General features: G+C 39.1%; 1 protein-coding gene across 1 annotated transcript in view; it reads left to right on the forward strand.

Annotated features, from left to right (window-relative positions):
- LOC110562321 (zinc finger protein 120-like) overlaps window positions 1-24,426 on the forward strand; it is a 38,505-nt gene that overhangs the window by 1,012 nt on the left and 13,067 nt on the right. The window lies entirely within an intron of this gene.

Here is a 24,426-nt window from a genome sequence, read left to right on the forward strand (position 1 = left end):
GGATGCATGCTATTTGTACAGAGATTTTTCTTAATTAATCTTTTAATTGTGTGTGGAGTGATTTATCCCAGGGAAGGCACATTAATTCTAGAACAGCTGCAACTTCAGCCTTTTACAAAAATATTTCTGAGAGAAGCTATGCTGACTTAAATGGCCTCGATCCCAGTTTGTTGCTTCCCTGGGGAATGACCTTACTTTCTTTTTGATCAAACTCTCTAAATTTTAAGTTGAAGGCTGGCTGTACCACAATAGAATTTTAAAATTACCCAATTCTGTCAGGTAATGAAATGTCCTTTGCAGTAGCAGGAAAAAGATTTGCATGTGGAGCATGCCTTCTGCCCTCAGAGCAGAACAGGAGGAGCAGTTTACTGTGAACAGTTGAGGGTGAAACAGGGTAAGCAATAGCTAGATCACAGACTAACTTGTAAGACAGTCAGCTTGCAGGGTTCACCATTATGAAAAAGGATCTGATTGAGGCAACATGAGTGATTTTGTAATTTCCCAGCATGTATTCATGCATGTGAATGAAAACAGATCTTATTGGTGGATTTACAGTTTGGGGCAGTTAGCTAGAGCCAATGATTATTGAAGTTCCATTAGGGGTGAGTCCTGTGGAGATATGTGCAATTCTCTTTGACATAGTTAAGTCAGCTCATAAATTTTAGACACAGGCCATTGGCTGTAGCCTTTTGCTTCAGGTTACAGGTCTGAACAGCTGACATTATGCACAGGGCAAGGTCAAACAGTATCTGCTCTTTCAAAGTCAGCATAGTGATACATTTTTTCTTATTATATTTATCTTTTCAAAAGTCAATTCTTGATTTTACTTTTTAAATTTCTTTTTCTGTAATGTATCACCTCTTCAATGTCTTCTTTCTATTCTCCAATGTTTCCTGGTCATTAAGAATTACATTTCTTTTTCTCAAGTGCTTTGATTCTGTGTTTCTGTTTAGAGCAATATCTCCTTGTAGCTCAGGCTTGTCTTATCCTATGTAATTGAGAATTGCCCAATCGTGCCTCAGCTACCCAGTGCTGGGAAGGCAGTCCTGCAACTCTTCCAGGCTGGGCCCTGACTGGTAAGTGAGAAGGAAAAAAGACCAGTGAATGAGTGTCCTTTGGCCTTCCTGACTTTTGGGGGGAAATTACAAATAAAGAGGGACCTGTACAAATTTGAGTTCACTGACCAGCTTTGAAGCTGGTGTAGTCACAGCACATGGGAGGGGGAGGAGGGAAGGTAAGAACTTTTCTGATTTGAAAGTATTTGGCATTAGCAGCAAGTAGTCAGGTAATCAATTTTAGATATTGGCCACGTGGGGGCGGGGGCTCAAAGACCAGGGCAATCAAGAATCTGGTTAAGGAACTGAACTTATTTCTACAAACCAAATTTTTATAGTTACACTAATTTAACCAACACAGAAGATCTTGACAAACTGGTGTCGCTGTACCTAAAAGGTTGTTATTTTAACTCTGAAAATGTACAACCTGAGAGAAAAAGGAACGAGTAACACTTGGTGTGCTCTTGTACACGTGTTTAGTCCCTGGAGAATATTGGGCCCGAAAGCCTGTTTGAGCTTTTTAAAGTAATCTTTGAGATTAGAATAAAATCATTTCAATCTTCTCTTCATTACTTCTACTGTTACGTCTCAAACCCTGGAACAAAGGACAGAAATGCCTATTTAACAAATCAAAGCAGACCTGGCTGCCAGGTTCTCCCAGCATCCCTCAGTTCCTATCTGTTAGAGGGTATGCCTATACACCACCCTCTAGTCCAGGATTGGCTAGCCCTTCTCCCAGCTGCTCTTCCACCTGCAATCCAACCATTTTGGTTACTTGGTCTTTGTCATCTATCCTTTAGCCTTCTGTCCTATTGATCTGAAGTTTGGCTGCAGAACTTCCCAATATGAGGTTGGATGGCTGTTTTGTGTGTAGTGGAATGTGCACACAAAGGACCCTGTGACTTGGAAGATGAACAGGGGCTCTAGGATTCTACTAACATACAAATTAACCAGACTAGGGCTCTGTCTGATCCTAGGGTGGAAGGGCAAAGCTGGGAAGGCCTGTGCTGTTTGAGTCATTTGCTCTCTAATCCTCCAGCAGGAGAGCTGCTACTGTCCAGAGACCCAGCTGGCTGCTCAGAGCTAATGAGAGACTCTGGGAAGGCCTGGAGCTCACAAGCACCAGCAGGAGATAGCTTGCAGGTCCTTTCCAGGATTCTCCTCTGAATCAGCAGTAAGGAGGAGTGAGGAAGACCATAAGTCATACCATGATTAAGTGTGGGGTCCACAGACCCCAGACCAGGAAGAACAGGTTGGATAAGTTATCAGAGTCCAATCTGTTGGGATGAACTGTGAGCTGGACTGTTCTGTTGGTACATGTGGTTACATGGGCAGAAGTCCTGGGCCTCTGAGCCTCCCTGAGTGTGGATTCCTTGGGGAGAGGGAGGCTCTGTAGCTCTGGCCATAGTAAGCTGTGGTGCTCATAATACCACTATACGGTACACACACTTAGCATTGCTTTTGGTGTACAGTGGGAAGACAGTTCAGAAAAGTTAAGGTCTGGGGTCTAGAAGCCCTGAATGCTACATTCCACATTCAGTTTTGTGTGATAAAATGATCCTTCAGTAATACTTGATTAGAATCCTTTTAACTTTCTGCTACCACCAGTCACACTGGCGTGATTCAGGGAAATTCAGTGCCAGCATACAAAAGCATTGTCTAGGCTGCAGAGTTCTTTCATGTGTGCATGGCATTGTGCAGGTGAATAATGCTCTTCTACATCTTGTGATATAATCTATGTGGCAGGAAGTGGATATTCAATTATCCTTCAATATTGTTTCCTATGTGGACATCAGAGGGGTTCCCTTTGCCTGAGACCACAGTGGGCTTGAGGGGCTACAGAGCCATACCCCACCTTTCTGATCACCTCTGTTTCCAGAGAGAGCTCTAGAGCATGGGGGCCTCTCGGTTTGGAAGAGAGATCAGAAGTAGCTGGAGGGTCAGAAATGTAACAGCTTAGGGGTCCCATCGTGTTGTTTTTGTGGGAGTTGTGAAGTCTGTGTTTATTTAGTTTTTAAACACATACAATCAAAGGTAACACTGGTGAAGTTCACTTGTTTTGTTTTGTTTTGTTTTGTTTTCTGGCTGAGTTTCCTTAGGTCTTTTAATGAAAACATGAATATATTATGGGGCTTATGTTTTTGGCTTTTTCTCTGCATCTCCTGTACTTATACAAATATTGTACACATTCTTGATTTTTGTAGTTATGTGATACAGAAGTCACATCGTGCCAAGTACATACTGTTTCTTCATAATCTCATTGAGAACTCTGAGATTTATCACATGGCATGTAGCTTTGGAATCAGCTTTCCTGTTAGATATTGTAAAAAAAAAATTCTTTGGATTGTATTGAATTTATGCTGCAAATTGAACATAACCAACGTCTTCCTTTCTTTTTTTTTAATAATTTATTTAATTTTATTTTATGTGCATTAGTGTGAAGGTGTCAGATCCCTTGAATTGGAGTTACAGACAGTTGTGAGCTGCCATGTGGGTGCTGGGAATTGAATCTAGGTCCTTTGGAAGATCAAACAGTGCTCTTAACCACTGAGCCATCTCTCTAGCCCCCTTTCTTTTCTTTTTTTTTTTTTGAATCATCATTTAATGGTGTTGTTTACAGTTGTATAAAAGCATGAAAGGTATTCTACATAAGCATTTAGTAGACTTTCGTAAGCACATGAAACTGAAACTGTTATGAAATAATATCCAAAGTCATAGAAAGAGGACATCACTATAGAGTTAGTGACACAGAATACATTTTTATGACCACATAAAAACTCTCTCACTAAGTATGCTTTAGTTAAGAAAACCAAAAGTGTGAAAGTAAAACATACTCCAGAATTGACAGTAAATCTGAATGTGACATGGGTTGTGTATTAGCATGCTAAAAGAACTCTGAGAACAGTGGGATTTTTCATAGATATAAACTAAAATTAGCTGAAACTATGTTGTGTTGTTATAGTTGATGTAAAATTGCACATATTTAGGGTATGAATTCTAATGCATTTGGACATATTACCTGCACCCAACAACCCCGTTACCACAAACAACACAGTAGACCTTGTTCTCCACATGACCTCATTCTGTCCACGTATATGTGTGTCTATACTATACAGAGTTCTCATAAAGTGACAGGATTGCTGTGGATCCCAGCAATCTTCTCAGTATATTTCCCATGCACTTAACATTAGCTTTAGAATTATTAGAATCCTCACTGTAGTTATATTCACAGTGGCTTAAATTTAAAAATACCCTCAGTACTCATTTGTTTAGGACAAGCTGAGTGCCTCAGGAGGATATTGTGCTAAGTGAATGAAGATAATAGCAATAGTTAAAGGATCATACACTTATAAGGATTCCCACAGTCAGTGCTGTGTTGGTCATTGAACAGCATGTAATTACAGCTTGGGCAATGCCAACATGCTTTTATCTCCTATCTGATTTTAATCTTTAATGAACTCTCATTTGCAGATGGGTGGGAAAGCTTTAGCCATCTTGTCAAGCTACAGGTAACAATAGAAAATGAAGGGAAAAAAAACACACAGAATCTAGCTGAAACAATCACCTTCAAAGGGTTTTTCTAATGTTCTTTTAGTTGGTATGTGGAGAAGAAAAATTAAATATCAGTATTTTTGTAACGAGTTGTTAAGGAGATGATAAGCAAACATGCTATTATAGCATGCTGTAAAAATGCAGAAAGTCACTTTATTTGTAGAGCTTTTTTTCCAATGAGGCGTACTGCATGGAAAACTAATAATGGAGTTAAGAAACATATTGACTTGTTTTGTTTACATTTAAATAATGACAATAAATTATAGTTTAACAAAAAAGTAATAGTATTAGACAAGTGATGCATTTCTTTGTATTCTTCTGATCAAATAACCTGCCTTAGATGGTAGCACTTTAATTTTGCTTTGGAGACTATGTTTAAACCTTTAAAACTTTAATGTATCAATTTGTATTTGTTTAATTTATTATATAATTAATGTAACATTACTATCTAACATTACATATAATTTCTGTTATTTGAGTAGTTATTCAAACATTAGTTTTCTTAAAGAGAACAAAGAGTATTTTTTTGGAACTAAATGAGCAGGTACCTCCATAATTCCATAATCTTAACTAGTGAAAGACAACCCAAGAGAATGGCTCATGTTTGTTTCCTGCATGATAATATTTAACAGTGCTGGGAGCAAAACTTCTTTTCACAGAACTAGACAGGGCTCAAGAAAGCTTCTTACAAACTCGTTTGATGCTCACTCTCTAGGCATGCAGAATTAAATCTGTATCTGTGAAAATTATGATTTTTTTCTGTCGTAACTATTTCAATTCTCTTGTTCTTTATTGCTTCCCTTCTTTGCCTTTTCTTTTATGAAAAAAATATGAATTAATGTTTTTACTTGAAAACAGAATCTTCTCCCATACAATATATACTGATGACTGTTTCTCTTCCTCCATTTCTCCCAGCTTCCCCCCACCTCTCCTTTCCTCCTCTCTCCCAGATCCACTCCCTCTCCTCTGTTTTCTTTGCAGAAAAGAGCAGGTCTCCAAGAGAGGACAGCCAAACAGGACAAAACAAGATGAAAAACAAAACAAAACAAAAACAAGTCGAAATACCTCATATTGAGGCTGGACAATAACAGGGAAAGAGTCTCAAGGGCAGGTGAGAGTCAGAGCTATAACCACTCCCACTGCTAGGAATCCCACAAAAACACCAAGGTAACAGCCATAAGATAAAAGCAAAGGAACAGGTGTAGACCCATGTAGGCTCCATGCTTGTTATGTAAGTTGCTGTTAGGTTCCTGGCCATGCAGGTACTATAAAGCTTGTGTTCTCTCTCATATCCCTGGACTCAAGTTAAACCAAACATTGTTTGGCTACTCAAATAAGTTCGGTGCCACCATACACCTGCACATTTGCAGGAAGGATAGATTATAGCTGGCTTGGTGTCCAGGTTTCTCTTTCTGTAGCCTGTAAAGTATGTGTTTACACCGAAGAGAATAGAACAGAGGATTAAAGACTCCAAGCCTGCATCTGCTAGGCCTGTCTGTGAGCTTTGTGAGCTTTGTGGAAATTGTCCTCAGCAACCGGGCCCTGTTGTCAGCTTTCAAAGAATAAAATTCTGTCCTAGTATCCTCATGGGTTGTTTAGGGATATCTGTGTGACCTCTCTGGCCAACAACTCAATGTAATATAACTCAGTGAAGCCCTGCTTGGCTACAAAGGATGGCTAGTTCAGACTTCTTATCCTCTATTACTACGAGTCCCCACTAGGGTTACCCTAGTGGAGCCCAGAAAGTTATCCGTGCACAAGGTTTCTACCCTCAAATATGCCCTAATTCCAGCTGTTTCTCCCTTCACTGAAATCTTTTCTTCCATTCCTACCCCAACTGATTCCTCCCACTCCTGTCTACATTCACCCTAAGGGCACCTTCAGAATCTATTCTTTTTCCCCTTTCCAAGGAGATCCATGCTTCCTCCTTTACTTTCTCTTTATCTAACCTCTCTGGGTCTCTTGACTATAGCTTGACTGTCATTTACCTAATAGATAATATCAACTTATAAGTGAATTTCTTACTATATTTGTCATTCTGTGTCTGGGTTACCTCACTTAGGGCGATTTTTCTAGTTCCAACCATTCGCCTATAAGTTTTATGATGTCATTTTTAACAGCTGAGCAATACTTCATTGTGTAAAAATATCACATTTTTTTAAAATTCATTCTTCAGTTGAGGGTCATCTAGGTTGTTACCAGTTTCAGACTAGTATAAATAAAATCACTATGAACATAGATAAGCAAGTGTCCTTATGGAAGGATGGAGCACCTTTTGGATATTAGCCCAAGAGTAGTATTGCTGGGTCTTGATGTAGATGGAGTCCCAGTTTTCTGAGGAAATGCAATATTGATTTCCATAATGGTCCAATTAGTTTGCACTCCCATGTGCAATGGAGGAGCATTCCACTTGTTCCACATCCTTGCCAGCATAAGCTGACTTTTGTATTATTATTATTATTATTATTATTAATTATTAACTTTACATCATGGTCATAGCTCCCACTCTCCTCTCCTCCTTATCCCACACTCTCTCCCTGTTTTCCTTATCTTCCCACTCCTACTCTTCAGAGAAGGGGAGCCCCCTGACCTGCTCACCCAAGCATATCTAGTCATATCAGGACTGAGCACATATTCTTCCCTTGTGGCCTGCCTAGGTAGCCCTGCCAGGAGAAAGTGATCAAAAAGCAGGCAACAGAGTCCATGTCAGGGTTAGCCCCCTTTCTCCTTACTAGGGAACCCATATAAAGACTGAGCTGCCCATCAGTTACATCTGTGAGAGGGTCTAGATCCAGTGCATGCATGGTCCTTGGTCGAAGGCTCAGTCTTCACAGTACCCTGCCCCCTCCTCCCCACAGCTCCTGGTTAGTTGGCTGTGTTGGTCCTATTCCCTCTTAGTCTTTCTATCCTTCCACCACTCTTCCACAAAACTCCCTGTGTTCCACCCAATGTTTGGCTGTGAGTCTCTGCATCTGTTTCTGACAGCTATACTAGGCTCCCACCTGCAAGCATAGCAGAGTATTGTTAATAGTGTGAGGAGTTACCTGTCTCCCATAGGGTGAATTTAAGGTTGGGCCAGGGATTGTTTGAATGTTTCCTCTGCTTTGCTTTATTTTTGTCCCTGCACATTTTGTAGGCATGGTCAGTTTTAGGTTGAAGTTTTTGTATGTGGGTTGGTGTTCCCATCCTTCCACTTGGAGTCCTGTCTAGTTAGAGGGTGGCCACTTCAGTCTCCATTACCCCTCCTACTAGGAGTTTCAGCTAGAGTCACCACCATATCCTCTCAGGAGCCTAACATGCCATATCTCCAGATTGTCAAAGAGAACCCCCCCACCCAAAATTTCTCTTCTCTCTGCAAGCCCTCTGTCCTCCCTCCCCTACTTCTCCATGTCTAATATCAATCCTCACTTCTCTCCTCCTGCTCATTCTCTTATCCTGTTCCCTCTCTTTAACCACTTCTCTGTCTATTCTATTGCTACTTCTGAGTGAGATTTAAGCAGCCTCCCTTGGGTCATCCTTATTATTTATTTTCTTTGGGTCTGTGAATTGGATTTTCTGTAGTATATGGCTAAAATTCACTTACAAATGAGTACATACCATGTGTGTCTTTCTGGGTCTGGGTTTCCTTGCTCAGGATGATCTTTTCTAGTTTTATCCATTTGCCTGCAAATTGCATGATTTCTTTGTTTTTAATAACTTAGTAATATTCCATTGTGTAAATGTATCACAGGTTTTTTACCCGTTCTTCAGGCGAGGGACATCTAGGTTGTTTCCAGTTTCTGGCTGCTATGAATAAAGCTACTATGAACATAGTTGAGCACATGTCTTTGTATAGTAAAGCATCCTCTGGGTATATGTGCATGGGGAGGTATAGCTGGGTCTTGAGGTAGAACTATTCTCAGTTTCATGAGAAGGCACCAGATTGATTTTCAGATTGATTGTCAAAGTTTGCACTCACACCAACAATGTAGGAATGTTCCTGTTTCTCCACAGTTTCACCAGCATGTTCTGTCACTTGAGTTTTTGATCATAGCTATTTTGATGGGTGTAAGATGACATCTCAATAATTTTGATTTGCATTTCCCTAATGACTAAGGACATTAAGCATTTTTTTTCTGACATTAAGCATTTTTAAAGTGCTTCTCAGCCGTTAGATACTCCTCTCTTGAGTATTCTCTGTTTTCCTTCATACCCCCCTTTTTAATTGATCATTTGGTTTGTTGGTGTTTAGTTTCTTGAGTTCTTTATATATTGTAGATATTAGCCCTTTGTCAAATGTAGGATTGGTGGAGATCCTTTCCCACTCTGTAGGCTGCTGTTTGGTTCTATTGATAGTGTCCTTTGCCTTATAGAAACTGTTCACTTTCATGAGGTGCCATTTATTAATTGTTGATCATAGAGCCTGTGCTGTTGGTGTTCTGTTCAGAAAGTTGTCTCCTGTGCCAATGAAGTCAAGGCTATTCCCCATTTTTTCTTCTAACAGATTTAGTGTGCCTGGTTTTATGTTTTGGTCTTTGATCCACTTGTACTTGAGTTTAGTGAAGGGTGATAGATTTGGATCTATTTGCATTTTTGTACATGTAGACATCCAGTTAAAGCAGCACCATTTGTTGAGAATACTTTTTCTTTTCCATTGTATGGTTTTGGCTTCCTTGTCAAAAATCAAGTGTCTTAGGTTTCTAGGTTTATTTATAGATTTTCTTTCTCTTTTCTTTTTTTGATAATTATTTTTTTATAAATTACAATTTATTCATTTTGTATTCCAGCTGTAGCCCCCTCCCTCCACCTCTCACAATCTCACCCTTTCTCCTTCTTCTCCTCTCATTCCCCTCCCCAAGTCCACTGATAAGGGTGGTCCTCCTCCCCTTCCATCTGACCCTTGCCTATCAGGTCTCATCAGAACTGGCTGCATTGTCTACCTGTGTGGCCTGGTAAGGCTGCTCCCCACTCAGGGAGAGCTGATCAAAGAGCCAGCCACTGAGTTCATGTCAGAGACAGGCCCTGTTCCTCTTTCTAGGGAACCCACTTGGACATTCAGTTGCCGTGAGCTACATCTGTGAAGGGGTTCTAGGTTATCTCCATGCTTGGTCCTTGGTTGGAGTATCAGTCTCAAAAAAGACTCCATGCCCAGGTTTTTTGGTCCTGTAGTTCCTGTTGTGGAGCTCCTGTCCTCTCTAGGTCTTTCTATTGCCTCCTTCTTTCCTAAGATTCCCTGCACCCTGCCCAAAGTTTGGCAATGAGTTTCAGCATGTATTTTGATACTCTGCTGGGCAGTGTCTTTCAGAACATTCTGTGGTAGGCTCCTGTCCTGTTCCCTGTTTTCTCCCTCTTCCAATGTCCATCCCATTTGCCTTTCTGAGTGAAGATTGATTCATCTTACCCAGGGTCCTCCTCCTTGCTTAGTTTCTTTAGGTGTACAGATTTTAGAATGTTTATCCTATATTATATGCTTAATATCTACTAAAAAGTGAATATATATCATGGATGTTTTTCTGCTTCTGGGATACCTCACTAAGGATGATCTTTTCTAGTTCCCACCATTTGCCTGCAATTTTCATGATATCCTTGTTTTTAATTGCTGATTAGTATTTCATTGTGTAAATATACCACAATTTTTGCATCCATTCCTCCATTGAGGAACATGTGGGTTGTTTTCAGATTCTGGCTATTACGAATAAATCTGCTATGATCATGGTTGAGTAATTGTCCTTGTTGTACACTTAAGCATATTTTGGATATATGCCTAGGAGTGGTATAGGTGGATCTTGAGGAAGTGCTATTCCTAATTTTCTGAGAAAGTACCAGATTGATTTCCAAAGTAGTTGTACAAGTTTACATTCCCACCAGCAATGGAGGAGGGCTCCTTTTTCTCCACATCCTCCCCAGCATGTCTTATCACTTGAGTTTTTGGTCTTAGCCATTCTGATGAGTGTAAGGTGGAATCTCAGTGTTGTTGAATATTAATGTTTAATATTGATTTGTTGTGGTTTATTAATATTTACTATTGATTTTTCATTTAGTTATGTAGCAGTTATTTCTAAACCAGCTGTATACCCAAATCACCACAGAGACTAAGATTTATGTAATTAACCTAGAGCACAATTCTGGGCAATAATTACTCCATCCTAATCCTCCAAACCTGCATAGTTTTCTACCATTCAGATTTTACCCATTATACTTGCTTTTAGTCATATCTTACTTAGTTCTGGTTCATCTCTCCATGTTCCAAGTTCCTCCAGGCGACCTCTGCTCCTCCCTTCTGCTTCCTCTCTTTCCCCTCTGGACCAGGATGTCCCACCCTATCCTCTCCATTGCTCAGCATTGGTGCTGGTTGTTTAATTGACAATATAGAGAACAAATGGTAGCATGTTTACACAAACTTGAGACAGGTGATGCTTAGAATAAACATCATAATGCAGTGTCCAGATTGAAACCAGATAGTGGACTAGAGCAATCAGCATTTGAATGAACAAGGGTAAATTGTATACATTCCATCAGAATATTATACCAACATTTCCTCTTTTAAGTCCAGTAAAAGACTCCTTTTCTTCTAATACAATAATAATTATAAAATAGTTATGAAAACTATTAGGTAAGATTTTACATGTGCAATGTCCAGTCCATGTGCAACTTAGGAGAAAGTATTTGATTATCTATCCTATCTTGACAAGTTTAGAGTTCTATACCTAAATTACTTTTTATCCTTATTAGTATTACCTGTATGAAAGCATTTCCTTAAATTCTAAACATCTTAAGCTTAATTGTGGATCTATAGCTATTTGGTCTTCAAGCCAACCACAGACTTGAGAAGGAATAAAATTAGTTATTGGAAGAAATAGGAAATGCATGTCAGCAGCTTCCAAAAAGGGGGGGGGGGAGCAGAGACAGTTTACTGCCTGAACAGTCACCTATAACTCTCTGTAACATTGGAGCATCATCTTCAGTCTTCGGGCTTAGAATATTTGACAGACATATATGTGAAGCAGGAACTATTTAGGACTTGCTTACCCTGTCTTGGCAGAGTTCGGCAGTCGATTTGTCCTGCATTTAAGCTTGTCCATTTTTGGCAGAATTTGTCGTGAAGCAAGGTTATTTTCTTTACCCAAGTGGCTCATTTGCCACATTTTAAGCCATCTCCATAAGGAGGTTCTTCGATGCTCATTATCTTCTTTGAGGTAGGTGGGATGCTGCCAGGAGATGACCTGTCTCAATGTCAAAAAAAACTTTAAAATAATAAAGACATTTTTAATTGCCATATTTTGTAGGTCTCTGAAGTTTTTGAAGACTTACCTATCTTTATGTAATCTACCTGTCTACAAAAATCATATCTATCTGTTAAACCTAGGATGTATACTTTTGTGATAAATTTGACTAGTGTCTGACATAACTATTAATTGATTAACTAGCAATTAACTTGTACCTAATACCCTAACCAGTTTTTAATAGCAGTTTAAAAGTATTGGAAGTAACCTTGAATTTGTATCACTATACTAAAATTTACCAATGTATTAAAAATACACTTACTTTCGCATCAATATACAAAGTCTTATACCAGAGTTAAAAATGACCTTATTTGAGAATAACAAAACCTTAAGTTGATTCAATAATCTACCTTTTGCCTTATTATTCCTATAAGATATCCTTAAGGAAAATTGGACGTTGTTCTCATTGATTTCTTTTAGCTGACATTTTGTACATAAATCCTGTTAGGGAGCCCAAAGGAAATTGGGTAAAATGGTTAATTGAGCAAGATCAACATTTGTCGTCCAATCTTTGAATGTTGAGAAATTTCAAAGTTAATAGAAGTCCTGTTTGGAACAGTTTAAAATGCTGAACCAATTGAAATTAGTAGTTTTCTTCAAAGCTCTCTTGGGAGGAGGCTTTCATGACAAATAGCAACTGAAGTAGTTGAGGCAGAAACAAGCAGAATGCTGAAACATGGAATATGCTGAAACAAATGTGTCAGTGTCTAAGCATGCTGGAAAGATGAATTCTGTCAGGTTTGATGCAAAAGGACTGGTGTCCAGTCCTTTTGTTCTGCAAACATATAATTTTCCCAAGCATTATACAGTCCTAAAATTATAAATGTATAAGATGTGCAGGATGAAACCAACCTGTAAACCAATTTTATATATGCCATTTAAAAGAATGACCTAATAAAATTTGAGGATATAGTAGTCAAGGATTTATTGGCCATCTATTGTTGAAGTTCTGGGTAGAGACATTTTTATGTCTCAATTTCAGAGTTGCTCACATGTGAAGGGATCAGCACTTTATGTTACCTGTTTTGTTTGGTATTCTTGGTTTCTCTCTCCTTGTGTGTGGACAAGATCTTCAGGTGGGCTTCTGTCATATTTGTTTTTTATTAATTTTGATGGAACCCATCATTTTTCTTCTGTTTGTACATATGTAAAACCTCTTCCCCATCGTAACATATTTCCTATTCTCTTATTTGGAATCAGCATCTTTATATTCTTCTCTAATTCAGCAGTCCTTTCAAAATTTCATTATGTCTTTGCAGGTGTGCTACTTATCACATTTAAACATTTTAAAATTGATAAGTCCTTATTTAATCTGTTTTGGGGAGGTGTTTTATTTCTCTTTTCATAACTGTATTTTTTAAAAATCACTTTTGATATTTTCTTAATTGTTTGACCTGTAGGGTTATAACTTAAATCTGTAACAGGGTTCATGTCATAATGTCTAAAATTCCAGTATATATACATTCAAAGCACCATCAGCCCCAATTTGTAAGGACATCTCCAAAAAATTCACCATCTCTAACAAATGTATAACCTTAGATCATGCTCTCCAGAATTTAAGGGAAAAGGCTGTTAGAATTCTGAATATGAATCTATGGCATGGTGCATGGAGTTTGGTTCTCCAAACTCCATAAAATGGAGCACACCAGCTGTTGTATGACCTTGTTCCAAGACAACATTGAACGGGATCTGCATTTCTACTTTAGCATATAAACCTTCATCTAGTAATTGAATCTTAACAATACACCCATAACATTTAGTCTGACCATCTTAGCCTGTATCTGAAGACTTTCATTCCAGCATCTTAGTATGCTGCCACTTTGTTATATTTTAAAACCTCTGTGGAGTTTTCTCATCTGGAACCACCTCTTTTTGTGTTATTTTGAGTACCAGATTGGATTGCCCTAAGAGCTCTCTATTTTGATTCAAAGATTTCTCCAACCTCTGTTCTATGGCCTTTAATTTATCATCTGTTTTCTCTATCTTTTCTTTCTCCAACAAAGTCTTATCCTGATCTTTCCCAAAGAGGATATACAAAACCGAAATCTTCAGTTAAAAAAGTTAGTTTTATGCAAAGAGAAACAAACTCAAATGGTATTCAGAAGCCCTTTGTCATTGTGTCTTCCTCCATTTTCAACATAAAAAAATTATCGTTTTTAATCTCAAAATCTTTTCCTAAGGACTTTACTTTCTTAGACCCAGCTTCCCTTCTAGACCTTACTAGTTCAGATGTTTTAGGCTTCTCAGTCTGTCTTTGGCTCCTGCTTCCAGGGAGAGGTATTTTTTTCTGCCTCCCTCACTGGATCCTGACCCCTTCTCCCCTCTGGGAAGTTACTGGGTCCACGAATGTTTTCTCCTCATACCAGTAAGAACCCCTTTCAAAGGGATTTTTCTTTATGCCTTGTCTAGCAAACTCTGGCTTTGAGAAGCTTCCTTTTTAAAGAGCCCCCCCCCTTTAAACCTATATCAATTTTTGTTTTTCTATAGCCTACTGGAGGCCTGCTGTTCTGCAGGGGTCAGTCTAATCAGGAAACTGTGAGCTCTGAGTTTATGAAGTGACTTTGCTTTGATTTTAAGGAGCAGAACTAAAAAACTGCTCTAAGTTTTACTTTCTATGTAAGTTCTTGCTAGATTATTGTAAATTCTGCTCCATGTTGGTATGCCATTTGTTGTTGATTATTAATATTTAATATTGATTTATGTTTTAGTTAAACAGCAGTTACTTCTAAACCAGCTGTATACCCAAATCACCACACAGAGTCTAGGATATATTTAGTTAACCTAGAACACAATTCTGAGCAATAATTACTCCATCCTAAACCTCCAAGCTTGTATAGTTTCCTCCCATTCAGATTTCTTCCATTATACTTTCTTTTTGTCATATCTTAGGTCCAGTTCATCTCTCTTGGAGGTTCCAAGTCCTGTCCTCCAGATCTCTCCTCTTAGACTCCCTCCCACTTGCTTCTTTTTCCTCCCCTCTGGACCAGGATGTCCCACCCTAGTCTCTCCATTACTCAGTACTGGCTGGATGTTTAATTGACAATACAGAGAACAAATGGTGGCACATTTACACAAACTTGAGACAGGTGATGCTTGGAATAAGCATCACAGTGCAAAGTCCAGGTTGAAAAAAAATAGTGGAGTAGAGAAATCAGCATTTGAATGTATAAGGGTAAAGTGTATACATTCCACAAGAACATTATACCACCAAAAATATTTTCTGTACCTTGGAGCCTGGAATCTTCTTTTTTTGTCCATTCCTGTTATTCTTAGATTTCATCTTTTCATGGCATCCTTGATTTCTTGGATGTTTTGTGTTTGAGACTTTTCTGACTTTACTTTTTCTTTGAGAGAAGTATCAATTTCTGCAATTGTGTCTTCAGCACCTCAGATTCTCTCTTCCATATCTTGCATTCTGTTGTTGATGCTTACCTTTGTTGTTCCTAAGTTTTCTCTTAAGTTTTCCAGCTCCAGCGTTTTCTCTATTTGTGTTTTCCTTATTGATTCTAATTCTGTTTTTGTGTCTTACACCATTTCTTTCATCTGTTTGAATGTGGATTCCTGACTTTCTGTGATGGCTTCTATTTTTTTTTTTTTTTTCATTTCTTCTCTATATGCCACTACTTGTGCCTCTACTTGTACCTATATTTGTTTTGGTGTATTTGCCTGTATTTGTTTGAGGGCTTTGTTTGTTTCCTCTTTATGTGCCTCTAATAAGTGGATAAGCGTAAATTTAAGAACATTTTCCTGTGTTTCTGATAAATTAGCATATCCCTTGAGTTTTGGGGGTTGCTGGTGAAGCCATGATATCTTGATTTTTGTTGTATGTGTTCTTATGCCAACCTCTAGCCATCTGTTTATCCTTAACCTTTTCTTTTTGTTCCTGGAGTCTCTGGTGTCTGGAGTAGTCTTCAGGCAGATGAGAGAGGTCCATCGGTTTTTAGAGTAGGTGTTTGGCTTTCAGCTGTAGCTAAGGGAGGAAGGTTGCCAGTTCATGTGTGCAAGCACAGGCATGTTTGTAAAGGTGTGCCTGAAGGACAGGGTGCTAGAGCATGTAGATGCCTGGAAGGGTGGAGCTTAAGTGCAGGAGGGGCTGCTAGCACTGTTCACTAGCACAGGTGCCCTGAATACCTCAGTATCCTACAGGCCTCTTTTCCTGTCCTCCTGCTATTCAGATCTGTCTGGGCTCCAGGAATTGTTTACCTGGAATCCCCTGGTAGATCCACAGAACAGAGACTTCAGTATTGATATCACTGTTCCAAGGATCCCTATGTTGCCCACAGTGGTGGTGTGGGTGGGAGGGATCCAATGTCTAGCTGCTAGAATAGAGGGACCCTGGATCTGGAGCTCTGCACGCACTCACTTGAAGGTGTACTCACTTGTTTGCAGGCCCAATTGGAAAGCAGAGGGGTTCCCTCTGTTCTCTACTCTCAGATTTGGGCTCGCAGGAGCAAATGAAAGTAGAGGAAATTCATCAGCTCAGTAGTGTCTACTGTTTGTCTGCCAGCTGGGAGAGCCTGACTTGGGGTAGCCATCTCTGCTGTCTCAGTCACTAAATGTGGAGGCTCATGCTTGGGGCAACATTGCCGCCGAGCAGGGAGGCCTTTGCTCGGGCCAATGGCCACTGCAGGCTGCCTCAGCTGCCTGTGCTTGGGCTAGGGGAAGTGCAGGGGGATCGAATATTTGCCACTCTCAGTTCCCAGAGATGTCCACGGGTGACCTGGATCCAAACTGTCCCAGCTCATGGGTTGTTCGTTCTCACCCAGGAAGCCTCAATGTCGATGTTCTAGCTTCAGCTGCCCCTCTACTCACCGATTTTAGAGTTTTGGATACTGTGCCCCTCTGATACAGTGTGCGCTAGTTGCTGCCATCTTCTACTCCCTTTGGATTCTCTGAGTTGGAGTTTTCCTTCTAATATCTTCTATAGGGCTGGATTTGTGGATAGATATTGTTTAACTTTGTTTCTGTCAAGGAATATCTTGTGTCCTCCATCTATAGTAATTAAACAGTTTGTTGGGAACAGTAGTTGGGGCTGCTATCTGTGATCTTGTAGTGTTTTTGTAAGATATCTGCCCAGGCCCTTCTGGCTTTTAGAGTTCGGTTCAGAAATCAGATGTAATTCTGATTTGTCTGCCTTTATATGTGACTTGGCCTTTTTCCTTGCAGCTTTTAATATTCTTTCTTTGTTCTGTACATTTAGTGTTGATTATTATGTGATGGGAATACTTTCTTTTTTTGGTCCAATCTATTTAGTGTTCTGTAAGCTTCTTCTGTGTTTATAGGCATATCTCTCTATAGGTTAGGGAGGTTTTCTTATTTGTTGAAAATATTTTCTGGGCTTTCGAGCTGGGAGTCTTCTCCTTCTATTCCTATTATTCTTAGGTTTGGTCTTTTTATACTGTCCTAGATTTCTTGGATGTTTTACATCAGGAACTTTTTAGATATAACATTTTCTATGTTTGATGTATCGATTTCTTCAATCATATCAACTACACCTGAAAATCTGTTTTCATCTTTTGTATTCTGTTGGTGATGCTTGTGCCTGTAGTGCCTTTTCTCTTCCCTAAATTTTCTATCTCCAAGTTTGTCTCTTTATTGCTTTTGTTTTCATTTTCAGGTCTTGAAGTGTTTTATTCATTCTTTCACCTATTTGACTGTATTTTTTCTGTATTTCTTTGAGGAATTTATTTTCCTCTTTCAAGGCCTCTATCTTTGTCATACCATCCCTCAGATTTAAGATTTTTTTTTTTTTTTTGCTTCAGGTATGTTAGGTATTTAGGGCTTTCGGAAGTAGGATCCGTGGGTTGTGGATGTGTCATAATGCCCCAGATTTTGTTGCTTTTGTTCTTATGCTGACCTGTAGCCATCTGGTTCACCCTGGTGTTAAAGTCTGGTAGTGCCTGATGGCTGTAGGTCTCTAAGATTGTAGGTAGAGCTGGTGGTCCTGGATGTTAACAATCTTCTGGTTTTCCCGGGTGGTAGCAGGCATGAGGAGATACAGGGAGAACACATAGTCTCTGATGGGTACCAGTCTCAAGGATTGCAAGTAGAAATGGGGTCCAGGAAATGAGGCATGTTGGGAGCTGTTGCTTTCTGAGGTTTGTAAGTCTGTGGCTCCCTGATGGCTTCTGGTCTCTGGGATTGCAGGTGGATATGGGGCCCAGGAAATGGTGTGCTTCCTAAAGGTGGAGCTGGGAAGATGGAGCTGTGGGGGGCCCTTCCCTTTGCAGCTGGGCTCTAGTAGGCTAGGATTCAGGGGAGGGTTCTTACCCTGATGGTTGCCTGTTTCCTGGATTACAGAGAGAGATGGATGGAACTCAGCAAATGGAGCTTGCCTGGGAGATGGAGAGTGGAGCATGCTGGTGGGGGGTTGGGGGGAAGTGAGGAATGATGTTGTATGGATGGCCCAGGGCAGACTGTGCCTTTGTTGTCAGGCTGCACTCTTCCCTGATGGCTACAGTCTTTGGGACTGCAGGTGGGGATTCTGCCCCAGAAGATGTAATGTGCCTGGGGATTAGAGTGTGGAGCACACTTTGGGGATGGAACTCAGAGGTCCCACGGTAGACCTTGCCTCTGCAGCTTTGCTCTAGCAGGCCAGGAGTTTAGGGGAGGTGGTCTCACCTATTATTTCCTTGTGGTTGCCTGGACTACAGATGGAAACTGGACTCAGGAAATGGAGCATGCCTGCGAGATGGAGATAAAGCATATTGTTTTTCCCTGATGGTTGCCTGTCTCTGGGACTGCAGATGGAGATGGAGCCCAGGAAATGAAGCATGCCCAGGAGATCTTGCATTATTGATCATAGCCATTTTGATATTCTTTAAAAGCTAGAATCTCAAAGTAGTTTTGATTTGTATTTCCATTATGGCAGAAGATGTTGAACTTTTCTTTAAGGGTCTTTCAGCCATATTGGATTTTTTGTTGTTGCTGAACAATTTCTGTTTGGTTCTGTACCCCATTTTTAAATTGAATTTAATGTTTTCTGAACATCTACTTTCTAGGTATATAGTATGTATATTCGACCTCTATCAGTTATGGAGTTGATAAAAGTCTTTTCGTATTCCTTAGGCTGTCTCTTTTTCTAATTGACTGTGTTTTTTGCTTTACAGAGGGATTTCAGTTTCATGAGGTCCCATTTATTAACTGTTAGTGTCTGCATTATTAGCATTTTGTTCAGAAGGTTGTCTTCTGTGCCAGTGCTTTCAGGGCTGTTTCCCACTTTCTCTTCTGTCAGTTTCAGTGTCTGGTTTTAATTTGAGGATTTTAATGTAGTTGGACTTGAGTTTTGTGCAGTCTGATGAGTATGGATCTATTTGGATTCTTTTATAGGCAGGGATACAGTTTAACCAGCACCATTTGTTGAAGCTTTTGTCTTTTTTCCATTGTGTCCTTCTGGATTCCTTATTAAAAATCAGGTGTGCCTGTGTAGTTGGAATGTCTGAGTCTTCAATTAGATTCCATTTATCAGTATGTCTGTTTTATGCCAAAACCAAGCAGTTCTTTTGTTATTCAGTTTTAGGTATCGTAGGTTTTTTTTATTCCATATTGAGCTGGGAGTTGTCCTTTCAAAATCTGTAAACTTGTCTTTTTGGAATATTGATGGGAATTGTGTGTGCTTTTTGTAGGATGGCCATTTTTACCATGTTAATCCTACTGATCCATGAATATGAGAGATCTTTCCTTCTTCTGATATATTCTTCAATTACTTTCTTTAAAGACTTCTAGTTTTAATCATACAAGCCGCTCACTTCCTCTTTTAGAATTACTCTAACATTTTATATTATTTGAGGCTACTGGTAAGGGTGTTGTTTCCAGGATTTCTTTCTCAATCTGTCATTTTTATATAGCCGATATATAAGAGAGCTACTGATTTTGTTTTAGTTAATCCTGTATCCAGCCACTTTCTTGAAAGTGTTTATCAAAACACTTTATCAAAAAGTATATGTAGGAGTTTGTTAGTAGAATTTTGGTGGTCACTCATATATATTCTTATATATCTGCCATTTAGGATACTTTGACTTCTTTTCTATATTATATCCCCTTGATCTCCTTCAGTTGTTTTATTGCTCTAGCTAGAACTTGAAGTACTATATTGGCTATGAGTCTCAGTTTCTTTGATATCCTGATGGGTGGAGACTTTCAGTGGAGAGAGTGGACAGCCTTGTCTTGTTCCTGATTGTAGTGGAATTTCTTTGAGTTTTTCTGCATTTAATTTGTTGTTTGGTTTAGAACTGCTGTTAATTTCCTTTATTATGTTTAGATATCTTGTATCTCTAACCTCTCCAAGATTTTTATTGTGATCTTGGATTTTGATGAAGGCATATTTAGTGTCTAATGAGATGATGCTGTGGCTTTCTGTCTATTTATATGGTGGAGTACATTTACTTATTTTAGTATGTTGAACCATCCATGCATCTCTGGGATGAAGCCTGTTTGATCCTTGAGGGTAATCTTTTTGATGTTTTCTTTCTCAGTTTGCAATAATATTATTGGGTAGTTTGGCATCTATGTTCATGAAAGAAATTGGTCTTTGTTAAGCTTTGGGATTCAGAGTAACTGTTGCTTCCTAAAATGAATTGGGTAATGTTCCTTCTGTTTTTGTTTTGTGGAATACTTGGAGTAGTATTGGTGTTAAGTCTTCTTTGAAAGCCTGGTTGAATTCTGCACTAAAACCATCCAGCCAGGCCTTTTTTTTTTTTTTTTTTTTTTTTTTTTTTTTGTCTCAGAACTTGTAATAATTTCTTCTATTTCACGAGGGGTTATAATTGTATTTAAATTGTCTATATTATCTTGATTTATCATTGGTAAGTGGTACATATTAAGAAAACTATATGTTTGTGTTTCACACAGGAAAACATTCTCAAATACACATAAAAATGGGGATAGACTTGTTTACTTTTTTGTGATTAGAGATTTTTTTGTGATTAGAGATTTTTTAAATTTATTTTTTTACTAATTACAGGTTATTCACTTTTTATCCCAGCTGTAGCACCCTCCCTCCTCCCCTCCCAATCCCACCTTTCCTCATCTCTTTCCATGCACCTCCCCAAGTCCACTGATAGGGGAGGTCCTCCTTCCCTTCTACCTGACCCTAGCCTATCAGGTCTCACCAGGACTGTCTGCATTATCTTCTTCTGTGGCCAGGTAAGGCTGCTCCCCACTCAAGGTGAGGTGATCAAAGAACCAGCCACTGAGTTCATGTCAGAGACAGTCCATGTTCCTAGTACTAGAGAACCCACATGGAGATTGAGCTGCCATGGGCTACAGTTCTAGGTTATCCCCAGGCATGGTCCTTGGTTGGAGTCTCAGTCTCAGAAAAGACCCCTGGGCCCAGATTTCTTAATTCTTTTCCTTCCTTTGTGGAGTTCCCCTCCAGGTTTTTCTATTTCTCCCTTCTTTCATAAGATTCCCTGCACTCTACCCAAAATTTGGCTATGAGTCTCAGCAACTGCTTTGATACCCTGCTGGGTAGAGTCTTTCAGAGGCCCTCTGTGTTAGGCTCCTGTTCTGTTCCCAGTTTTCTCCCTCTTCTGATGTCTTTCCTATTTGCCTTTCTGAGTAAGGATTGATTAATTTTACCCGGGGTCTTCCTTCTTGATTAGTTTCTTTAGGTGTACAGATTTTAGGATGTTTATCCTATATTATGTGTCTAATATTCACTTAAAAGTGAATATATGCCATGTGTGTGTTTCTACTTCTGGGATAACTCACTCAGGATGATCTTTTCTAGTTCCCAGGTAGACTTGTTTTCAAAAGTGCTTATGACTTTTAAAATAATTAGAGCAAAACAAGGTATAGTATATGACTCACTCATACACTTTTAAAAAAATCTGTTATCTTGCATTTGGTTTTTAAAAGTTTGTGTTTCCTTAATTTCATCCAGACTTATATCCAGTCATCAATTATATGAAACAAAATAACACCTAAGTGATTCTAACAGATATCTTTTTCTTTATCATAAGAGAGTGAAATACTTTTAGTAGTCAAAATAATTTTCTCCAGTGTTGAAACATTGAAATGTTTAATCTCTCCAATTTTGCTGTTGTATCTTCATTTTCATTAAATTCTAGAAAGTCTTTACTTTCTTTTCTTCTTTCCTCCCTGACCCAGTGGTCATTGAGTAGAGAGTTGTTCTGTTTTCATGAGCATAGTGTTTCCATTGTTTCTGTTGTTGAAGTCTTGCTTTAATCTTTGGTGATCAGATAAGATATACCGGTTATTTCATTTTTCTTCTATTGGTCGGGGCTTGCTTTACGACTATATATGGTCAGTTTTCAAGAACAATCCATGGGGTGCTTAAAGGGATTTTCTTTTGTTTTAGTGTGAAAAGTTTTATAGATATTTGTTTGGTCCATTTGATTCATGACATCTGTTAGTTTCATTATTTCTCTGTTTAGTTTCTGTCTTGATGACCAGTTCATTCATCAGAGTGGGGTTTTGAAGTTTCCTACGTGTGTGTGTGTGTGTGTGTGTGTGTGTGGTTTGTTATGCAATTTATGCTCTGGCAATGTTTTTTGTTTTGTTTTGTTTTTAAACAAATGTTGGTGCCCTTGTATTTGGTGCATAGATGATCAGTACTGAAATATCCTCTTGGTGGATTTTTCCTTCCACATCTCTCTTGATTAATTTTGGTTGGAAATCTCTTTTATTAGATATTGGAATGGCTACTCCAGCTTGCTTCTTTGGATCACTTGCTTTAAAGACATTTTTCCAGATATTTATTTTGAGGTTATGTTTTTGTTTTTGTGGCTGAGGTGTGTTTCTTGTATGCAGCTAAGTAATGTGTCCTGTTTTCATATCTATTCTGTTAGCCTATGTCCTTTCTTTGTAATTAAATTTTAATTTTTATATTAATTACAATTTATTCACTTTGTATTCCAGCTGTAGCCCCTTCCTTCTCTCCTCCCTCATCTCCTACTATGCTCCTCTCCAAGTCCATGGATAGGGGAGGTCCTAGTCCCCTTCCATCTGACCCTACTTATCCAGTCTCATCCAAACTGGCTGTATTTTCCTCCTCTCTGGCTTTGCAAGGCTGTTCCCCCATCTAGGGGAGGTAGTCAAAGAGCTAGCCACTGAGTTCATGTCAGAGACAGTTCCTATTCCATTAGTAGGGATCCTACTTGGGTACTGAACTGCCATGGGCTACATCTGAGAAGGGGTTCTAGGCTGTATCCATGAATTGTCCTTGGTTGGAGTTTTAATCTCAGAAAAGACCCCTGTGCTCAGATTTTTTGATTCTCTTACTATGCTTGTGGAGCTCCTATCCTCTCCAGGTCTTACTATCTCCCCTTTCTTTCCTAAGATTTCCTGCACTCTGCCCAAAGTTTGTTTAGGAGTCTTATAATCTGCTTTTATACAATACTTGGTAGAGTCTTTCAGAGGCCCTCCATGATAGGCTTCTGCCCTATTTCCTGTTTTTCTTCTTCTGTGTTCATCTCATTTGCCTTTCTGAGTGATGATTGAACATTTTACCCAGTGTCCTTCTAGCTCACCTTCTTTAGTTTTTTTGTAGGTTTTCCTATATTATATGCCTAATATCCACTTAGAAGTGAGTACATACTGTGTGTCTTTCTGTTTCTGGGATACCTCACTCAGGGTGATCTTTTATAGTTCCCAACATTTGCTGGAAATTTCATGATTTCCTTGTTTGTAATTGCTAAGTAGTATTCCATTGTGTAAATGTACCACAGTTTCTGTATCCATTCTTCTGTTGAGGGACATCTTTGCTGTTTCCAGATTCTGGCTATTATGAATAAAGCTGCTGTGAACATGGTTGAGCAAATGTCCTTGAGCATATTTTGGATATATGCCTAGGAGTGGTATAGGTGGATCTTGAGGAAGCGCTATTCCTAATTATCTGAGAAAGTGCCAGATTGATTTCCAAAGTGGTTGTACAAGTTTACATTCCCACCAGCAATGGAGGATGGTTCCCCTTTCTCCACATCGTCTTCAGCATGTATTGTCCCTTGAGTTTTTTTATCTTAGCCATTCTGATGGGTGTAAGGTGAAATATCACCTTAGTTTTGATTTGCATTTCCTTGATGACTAAGGACACTGAGCATTTCTTTAACTGTTTCTCTGCCATTCTATATTTCTCTACAGAAATATAGCTCTGAACCTCATTTTTAAATTGGATTAATTGATTTGTTGCTTTTTAACTTCTTGAGTTCTTTATATATTCTGGATATTAGCCCTCTGTCAGATATAGGGTTGGTGAAGATTCTTTCCCAGTCTGTAGGCTGTCGTTTTTTTCTGACGACAGTGTCCTTTGCTTTACAGAAGCTTTTCAGTTTCATGAGATCCCATTTATTGATTGTTGCTCTTAGAGCCTGTGCTGTTGGTGTTCTGTTCAGGAAGTTGTCTCCTGTGCCAATGAGTTCTAGGCTCTTCCCCACTTTTTCTTCTAACAGGTTTAGTGTGTCTGTTTTTATGTTGAGGTCTTTGATCTACTTGGACTGTAGTTTTGTGCTGGATGACAAATATGGATCTATTTGTACTTTTCTACATGTAGATATCCAGTTAGACCAGCACCATCTGTTGAAGATGCTATCTTTTTT

The sequence above is a fragment of the Meriones unguiculatus genome, chromosome 3 (assembly GCF_030254825.1).
Source record: "Meriones unguiculatus strain TT.TT164.6M chromosome 3, Bangor_MerUng_6.1, whole genome shotgun sequence".
Classification (NCBI taxonomy): Eukaryota; Metazoa; Chordata; class Mammalia; order Rodentia; family Muridae; genus Meriones; species Meriones unguiculatus.